This window comes from Brassica oleracea, unplaced genomic scaffold, assembly GCF_000695525.1.
Source record: "Brassica oleracea var. oleracea cultivar TO1000 unplaced genomic scaffold, BOL UnpScaffold01334, whole genome shotgun sequence".
NCBI lineage: Eukaryota > Viridiplantae > Streptophyta > Magnoliopsida > Brassicales > Brassicaceae > Brassica > Brassica oleracea.
In genome coordinates this window covers 1-8,130 of record NW_013617875.1, presented here as the reverse complement: position 1 = coordinate 8,130, position 8,130 = coordinate 1, and the positions used below count along the sequence as shown (strand labels likewise).

At 34.8% G+C, this 8,130-nt stretch overlaps 1 long non-coding RNA gene and 1 pseudogene across 1 annotated transcript; both read right to left on the bottom strand.

Moving 5' to 3' along the window:
• LOC106321233 overlaps positions 1–7,506 on the bottom strand; it is a 10,784-nt pseudogene extending 3,278 nt beyond the window's left edge.
• A 3-nt stretch (positions 7,507–7,509) lies between these two features.
• On the bottom strand, positions 7,510–7,849 carry LOC106321234. Its single transcript, XR_001266020.1, has 3 exons — positions 7,797–7,849; positions 7,646–7,709; positions 7,510–7,550 (listed from the first exon to the last, which is right to left on the bottom strand). It is a non-coding gene; the product is annotated as an uncharacterized LOC106321234 (long non-coding RNA).
• Positions 7,850–8,130: the final 281 nt, after the last annotated feature.

Below are 8,130 nucleotides of genomic sequence, written 5' to 3'. Positions count from 1 at the left end.
CCACAAGTAAACTATAATGTCAACGAAACGGAGTACCATCTGCCATATTATCTAACAGATGGTATTTATCCGAAATGAGCGACTTTTATTCAATATATCCGACTACCACAAACTGAAAAACAGTCATTGTTTGCTAAGTCCCAAGAATCAGTTCGAAAAGATGTTGAGCGTGCCTTCAAAGTCATGCAAGCAAGATTTGCCGTTGTCAAAAATCCATCTAAGTTATGGGATAAAGAGAAAATAGGAAATATTATGATAGCATGTATCATAATCCATAATATGATTGTCGAAGATGAACGTTCATCATTCACTCAGTATAACAAATTTGAGTTTCAAGAAAGAGAAGAAGTGGATACATTTTCCGTCAATATGCTTTCGAATCTCGGCAGTACAATGGATCGTCGAACGAACCTTCGGAATAGACAAACCCATGAACAATTAAAAAATGATCTGATTGAAAATATTTAGGCTAAATTTTGACATTTTTCAAATAACATATAATTTATAAGTTTCTATGATTTGAAAAAATTGTGTGTTTGCTTTTATTTCTAAAGTTTGTATTTCTTTTTTTTTAATGTAATGTAATAAAATGTTTGTAATTTTCTATTTAATGAATGAATTTGTTTTTCTTATTAGGTATTCAACTTAAAATGGTAATATGTTTAATCTTATATATGTTACTAGTTATTTAAAAAAAAAATTAACCTAAGGACCAACAAAAGGTCCCACCAATAATCACCATTTTCATTAGAAGTATTTAACAATGTCCTAATCTATAAATAACAATAAAAAACTCTAAGGACCACCAATTAAGTCATATTGATAATCATGCTCTAAAGGTTCTTACCCTCACAAAGCTCTAAATAGAAAAACCCTTCTGAAGGAGGAAGCAACTGATTTCGTTCAGTTTAGAAATTTGCAATCTTCTAAAATACAAGAAAGAAGAAACTATACCTGCAACTTGACTTTTATATCCAAGACCATTCGAAGTAACGGCATGACACCTAGAATGGAAGGAAGTCTTGTGGACTTCTTTATTTTTGGTTGAGTTATCAATCTTATTCAACACTAGAATACAATGAAGGTTAGAATGATTATACAGGACTTGATATAGCATTCTATAAATCTCCTACAACAATTAGAGGAATCAAATTTTCATTTGATATCCTAGTTATATTATGTGCATTGATGAGTTTTGTTTGATTTGCTATCCATGCAGGATAGACCCATGGCACCTCTTCATGTCACATTAATTTATTTCAAACTATGCATGAGCAACAAGATTACATGCAACACTTACAGCCCTCTCCCTTGAACTAAAACTGCCTTCCTTTGTGTTCTTTCCTGGCGGTGAGCTGTAATTGGAAGGTATAGAAATTAAGTAAGGGAATCAAAATTGCTGTTCCAAGCGAATGAGGATATACCTTGTAGAATGCCTTCCATTGGATTCAAGAGCTCCGCTTGCTGCTGCGAGGATCTGCTTTCGCTTTTCTTCTTGTTCCTCTGACCTAACATTCGCAGGAAACCTGTCATAGGTATACCTGGTGGCTGACAAAAAGAATAGAGATGCATCAGAACATAATCACAAACTGAACTATTCTGAATTAGAACAGACTGAAATATTCTGAATATATTTTCTATGGCTATGCATGCTTCCCGACTTGTTTTTGACTCTGTCCAACTACTGGTGGCTCGCCAAAAACTAATAAGAAGAATGCTAAACTATCGATCAGATTTCTTTTCATTCTAGGTAGTTCCTTAGAAATGAACAACCACAAATTGTATCATTCAGCTTATGCGATCTAACAAATTCTTACAAACAAAAGATCAAAATGTACCAGGTTCTTCAACTTCTGGCTCAGCTATTGTGATTATCTCAGGCTCCATAGAAGATTTAGGCAGAAATGACATCGCATCATGACCCCTTCCAACAGCATCTTGTAACTTCTCGAGGAGATTAGTACTGTTCTCATCAGAGCCTAGACGCCTTTCAAGGTAATCGAGGAATGCAAAGGAGCCCAAGAATTGAACCAACTGAAAACATTGGAACACAGCCAATTAACAACAATTATTCAACACTTCTGGATGAACACGATAAACAGTCAAACTCAAAAGTAAAAATACGAAAAGACAGATTACCATACAGATTATAATAATAGAGAGGAAACAAGTTGAGTTATCAAACGCAGTAACTGTAAATATATGTATGGTGAGCATACCATAGGCTCCGGTGGCTGGTTGGTGGATCGAGACCGTCTCTTCAGAAATGCATCAGTGCTAAAAACTTTGTTTTCCTAACAAAAGAATCTGTATAAGTGATGCAGAAGGGGTGTATAGATTTATAAGTAAAGAGGGAAATTCACATACTATGAAATTGCGGTAGCCACCCAAGATAGATGCAAAAAAACTTTAAGAATATAACCCTGCGAAATTAAGGAAATGGATTTTGTATAACAAACAAATAACATGATTACCAAAACGTTTCAATGGAAAACTTGGGCAAACATATGCCAATTGCCAAAGTTTACTAAAGTCACCTGAGTTGAAGGTCATGATCCTCTCCCCAAGGTTTGCTAAGGCTTTTAGGGCTCTGCTCGACAGAATTATTGGAGGTATCTCCTCAGAAGTAGTGATTTGGTTAAATTCAAGATCCACCACTACAACCTAACAATGGGAATATTGTGAGACCAATATCAGATAGCTGAATTTTGAAGAGGATAAGTATGACTTAGAATTAGACTCATGCCATCCATGGCAAGATTGCACGTATCGACATCAGAGTGGAGACCCATCATATAAGGTGTTGGTGCATCAATGTAGTCTACTCCACTAAAAAAATAGTAATGGAATGTAGACTTGCTTCAGACACATACAGCAAAACAACGAATAAAGATTAGAAGAAATTTACAAATGTTTTAGTCAGTAGAAATGCAAATAGCTTTGCTTGTTCCCATCTTATAACCATAGTCAAGAATCAAGAGATCCAATTTTCATTCACAATGTAATTAATTATTGGGTTCACAAGCTTACAAACGAGTTCGTATTTGTTTAAAGAGACTAATTGAGACCTCATCAGTGTTATAAGACATACCTGCCATCGGAAAAGATAAATTAAATGACATATGGCTTCTGACACCAGAGTCAAAAGCGAATACCTAGCGAGATTCACAATGAAGCAAAATAAGTGTGATGCTTTAACAGAGATGATATACAGATAGTAATCGTTTCAAAACAAGAGTAAAAATGTTATGCATAATATTAAGGGTAAAACACGTTTGGAAAATGTCACTTGAATTCATTGTTTCTCTAAATAGAGAACCTTACTTGTTAGATCGAAGCAAAATCCTCCTTTCCACTAAAACAGATGTAAATAGCTTAATCAAGTTGTCCACATCCAAGCATTGTACGAGAGGTTGGAGAGATATCTGCATTCAGTAAAACCATACCAAACATTGCATAACTTAATTGGAGAAAATACGAAAGAAATCAGAACACCGGAAATATCCAAAGCTGACTACAAAGTGGCAGAAAAAAAAAAGAAGTATTAAAAGCACAAGTCATACATCTGCCTGAGGAAGACTGTCCTCTGGAGGTGCTTCCACCGAGAGCAGGCAATTCTCAACAGCAAACAAGACTCTGTCTTTTCCAGGAGTCGGCAATGGCACATTAGATACCATATAGGCGATAATTTCCCACAATGGTTTACTGAAAATATTGAAGGGAACTAACATCAAGCTCAAAATAGAAGAATGTGGGTTTCCGTAGAGCAACGTTTTCTAAGCGGAGAAAATCAACATAAGTTAAACAGAAAGCCAATGCAAGCAACACCCACATACCAGCTTAAACAAAGTAACATAAATAAGCAGCAAAAATCAAGTAAGAAATCGATAAGACAAAGATGTTTTAGTTACGCGAGTGTATACCAGCTTCCTTCAGAAGAGAAGCAAAGAACAAAAATCTCTTCTAGAGAATCCCGAAGAGCACGAAAGTTGGGGGCGTGAGACACGGTACAGATACACTTGTCTGCGTACATATTCGGTGGTAAACGATAAGCTTCAGTAATATCCACGCAGACTCGATCCCGAAACGCAATGCAACTGACAAATATTTTTTCCCCATCACCCTCCCCACTGTGGAAAAAGAAGGACTGATTCAGATAACCAGCAAGGAAGAGATCACCCGCAGACAGTTGAAGCAAAACGTATACAAAAGAAACCAACTTAAATCAGACAAAAAAGCAAAAGGACGACTTGTCGGCTAGAATAATGCCAGATTGCAGCAGAAAACGGAGCAGGCACGTTGGTAAAAAAAAAAGCAAAAAGAAGACTCGAAGAATGCAGAGTAAGGATAGTCACATACCGGTCAAGACAATGGGAACTCGCAGGGTCACTGGAAACAAATCCAGAAGAATGGAACGCCACACCAGCAGGAAGTAAAAAGATGATGTTGTATATGTGTAGTACGTGTAAACTAAATAATGTATAACATAAGGAATAAATTATTACTCATGTTTTGATCTGTATCTAATTCAAGTCATCATGTACTTTAGCTAAATTGATTTGGAGTTTTAAAATCTCCAAAATAGCACATTTCTAAGTTTATGTCACAAAAATAGCTTTCAAAAACTAAAATGACCAAAGTAAGATTTTATCTTTTGAAAAATTTAAGATTTTATCTTTTGAAAAATTTAAATTTTTTTTAATTTTCAAAATTTGAAATCTTATCCCAAAACCCCACTCCCCAACTCTAAACTCTAAAACCTAAACTCTAAACCCTAAACCTTAAATCTTAAACCCTATATCCTAAACCCCATCCCTTAACTCTAAACCCTAAACTCTAAACCCCACCCCTAAACTCTAAACCCTAAACCCCACCCCTAAACTCTAAACCCCAAACTTTAAACCCTAAATCCTAAACCCCACCCATTAACTCTAAACCATAATGTCTAAATTAATTTACCATTAGAGTATAAGTGTATATTTATCTCTTTTGATAAAACATTAAGTGCTATTTTGATCATTTTTATTTTTAGAGACTATATTTGTGACAAATGCTATCTTAGTCATTTTCTCATTTATAATTGACTCCATTAATCATGAGTTAAAACTTCACCAATACTTTACTGCATTTTTTCTTTCAGATATTCCGCATCTGACAACCAGGACGCCATGATGAACATCAATGTTACTGGAAACAATAAATATGGAGTAACTTTCAACTCCATCGCTGACATTAACCCAGATCAAATGAGGTATATATACTTTTATGGGTTTTTAGCTTGTTTTAACATGCTATATAATTGTAGCATGATTGTACTCAACTCAGAAATTCAGTCTGCAAAATGGTTCGTAACTGATGAGGACTCTCGACAAACTGCCAGACGAGATCATGAATTTCTGATGACCGAGTTTACTCTTTTTCCTTCTGCTCCAGCGCACCATTGTGATGAAGCTTCTGTACTACGATGATGTGACGGTATGGTTGTAGCTTTGCTAAATTCTATGAATTATGGTGATATTATAACGATAATGAAGCTTGAACATTTCATATAGTAACTCTTGCAGCAACCAGATTACGAGCCACATTTTCTTCATGGGACTAAGAATCCTCTGAGGATGGAAGTTGGGAATGTTGTTAACAGCAAACATGTTAACGTTAAAGGTAATGTGACTGAAGAAAATGCCACTCGCTAGACGTATTTCTTGTCTTTGTGATAGAGTTTGGGTATCAAATCTCTCACAATAACACAAATCTCTATCTCACAATGTAAATCTTTTTTTTTAATGTCCACAAAAATTGTGATTCACATTAGTTTATATAATTCTAATTTATTCTTTATGTGATGTAACGATTAAGCTACCATGGATATGATATGAACCAAAAAGCTTATTTCCTTTCTCTTAGAGATTAAGTTAATTCCTGGAAGCTCCTCTATTATTAATAATATGAAACCCTTATATAGAGATACAACTTTGTAAAATATGGAAAACTCTTAAACTAATATAAAAAGAAAAACTTCAAAACCAATTATTAAATAGAAAATTACCAAAACTCTTAATGTAAAATATCCTAATCTATCTAACCATAGTCACGTAACATTATTCCCCTCTTCCATTTGGAGCTTGTCCTCAAGCTCCAACTAATGATATCTAGACAGCCATATAGTAGCAACCACTTCTCTGACTCTATGTTGTTTGATTCCATTAGGAAGCTAAATTTTACCACAACTGGTGCTATCGTTGATTTCTTGGAGTTCAGAGATCGTTCAGATTCTAACACGAGTATGTTGTTAGATTGTAATACAACCAACAATGGATCTTGCTGCAATAGTGTCTCTGACTCTATGAGGCTAGACTCCTCTGGCTCCGAAATTACAAGTAGCTCTAGGCTTTCCATCAAAATAATTGTCTCCAACTCTATTTGTTTTTTCATCCTCTCTTGCTTCAACGTCGCTTGAATGTTTTTCGCAATCCCCATTATCTCACCAAGTTGTGCAATCATCTTGTCACAACTCACAGATATGGATTTCTAGAAATCCTTGTCTCCCATCGGATCGTTCGGCTCTGATACCAAATTGTTATGAACCAAAAAGCTTACTTCCTTTTAATCTAATCTCTCTTAGAGATTAAGTTAATTCTTGGAAGCTTGTCAATTATTAATAATATGAAACCCTTATATAGAGATACAACTTTGCAGAATATGGAAAACTCTTAAACTAATATAAAAAGGAAAACTTCAAAACCAATTATTAAATAGAAAATTACCAAAACTCTTAATGTAAAATATCATAATCTATCTAACCATAGTCCAAATTGTTATGAACCAAAAAGCTTACTTCCTTTTAATCTAATCTCTCTTAGAGATTAAGTTAATTCTTGGAAGCTTGTCAATTATTAATAATATGAAACCCTTATATAGAGATACAACTTTGCAGAATATGGAAAACTCTTAAACTAATATAAAAAGGAAAACTTCAAAACCAATTATTAAATAGAAAATTACCAAAACTCTTAATGTAAAATATCATAATCTATCTAACCATAGTCCAAATTGTTATGAACCAAAAAGCTTACTTCCTTTTAATCTAATCTCTCTTAGAGATTAAGTTAATTCTTGGAAGCTTGTCAATTATTAATAATATGAAACCCTTATATAGAGATACAACTTTGTAGAATATGGAAAACTCTTAAACTAATATAAAAAGGAAAACTTCAAAACCAATTATTAAATAGAAAATTACCAAAACTCTTAATGTAAAATATCCTAATCTATCTAACCATAGTCACGTATCATGATATATATATACCTGCTCCAGTTCCCCATAGCTTCACCACCTCCAAGCCCAAGTCCTACCCACATTAACTGAATCCACATAACACCAACGCTTATAATAAATGAAAGCAAGGTTTAGAATATTGACAAGCAACTTCATAACGAAATAACAACGACATTGTTTCTACCCCTGAAACCATAGTAACAAACTTTTTATTCACTTACAAGAGCCATGACTTGAGCTGCGTCTTGTCTCTTCCAGTATTCCTCTGTACTACCTACATATACACAATAACCAATGATTAAATCAGAGCCTAGAACTTTCCAAACACTCACGAGCTAAGCATACAATGAACAAAAGAAAGAAACTCACCATTCTCCAAAAACATGGTCGGCTTACTAGTTATTGGTCCATGATGAGTACCTTCCAATGTTATCTACACACCCACACACAAAAAAAAGCAATCTCCTTCACACTTCATTCTCCACAGAAAAAAAACAAAGAAAAAAACAAGAAATGAAACCTCAAACTCAGGAACTAAGCTATAAGCTTCAGCCATTTTCTTCAAGAGACGAAGCCACGGACCAATTCTAGGGCTCGTCAACGCCGCCCACCCTGGCTTTCCTCCTTGCGGCGGTGTGACAGACTCACAAGCTGTCATCACCTAACCGATCTATCTCAACTTTAATTTACGGTTTACGCATTTCGGTTTAATAATCATAAGGGGTTTGTCCTTATTGCTTTTGTCTTTATCTTGCCAGCTAACGAGTTGTATGCGACCGTTGGTGAACGTCTTTGGGGCTGTTTGTCTCACCATTTGCCATCTCCATCCAAATGATTCATTTGTATGATCTATT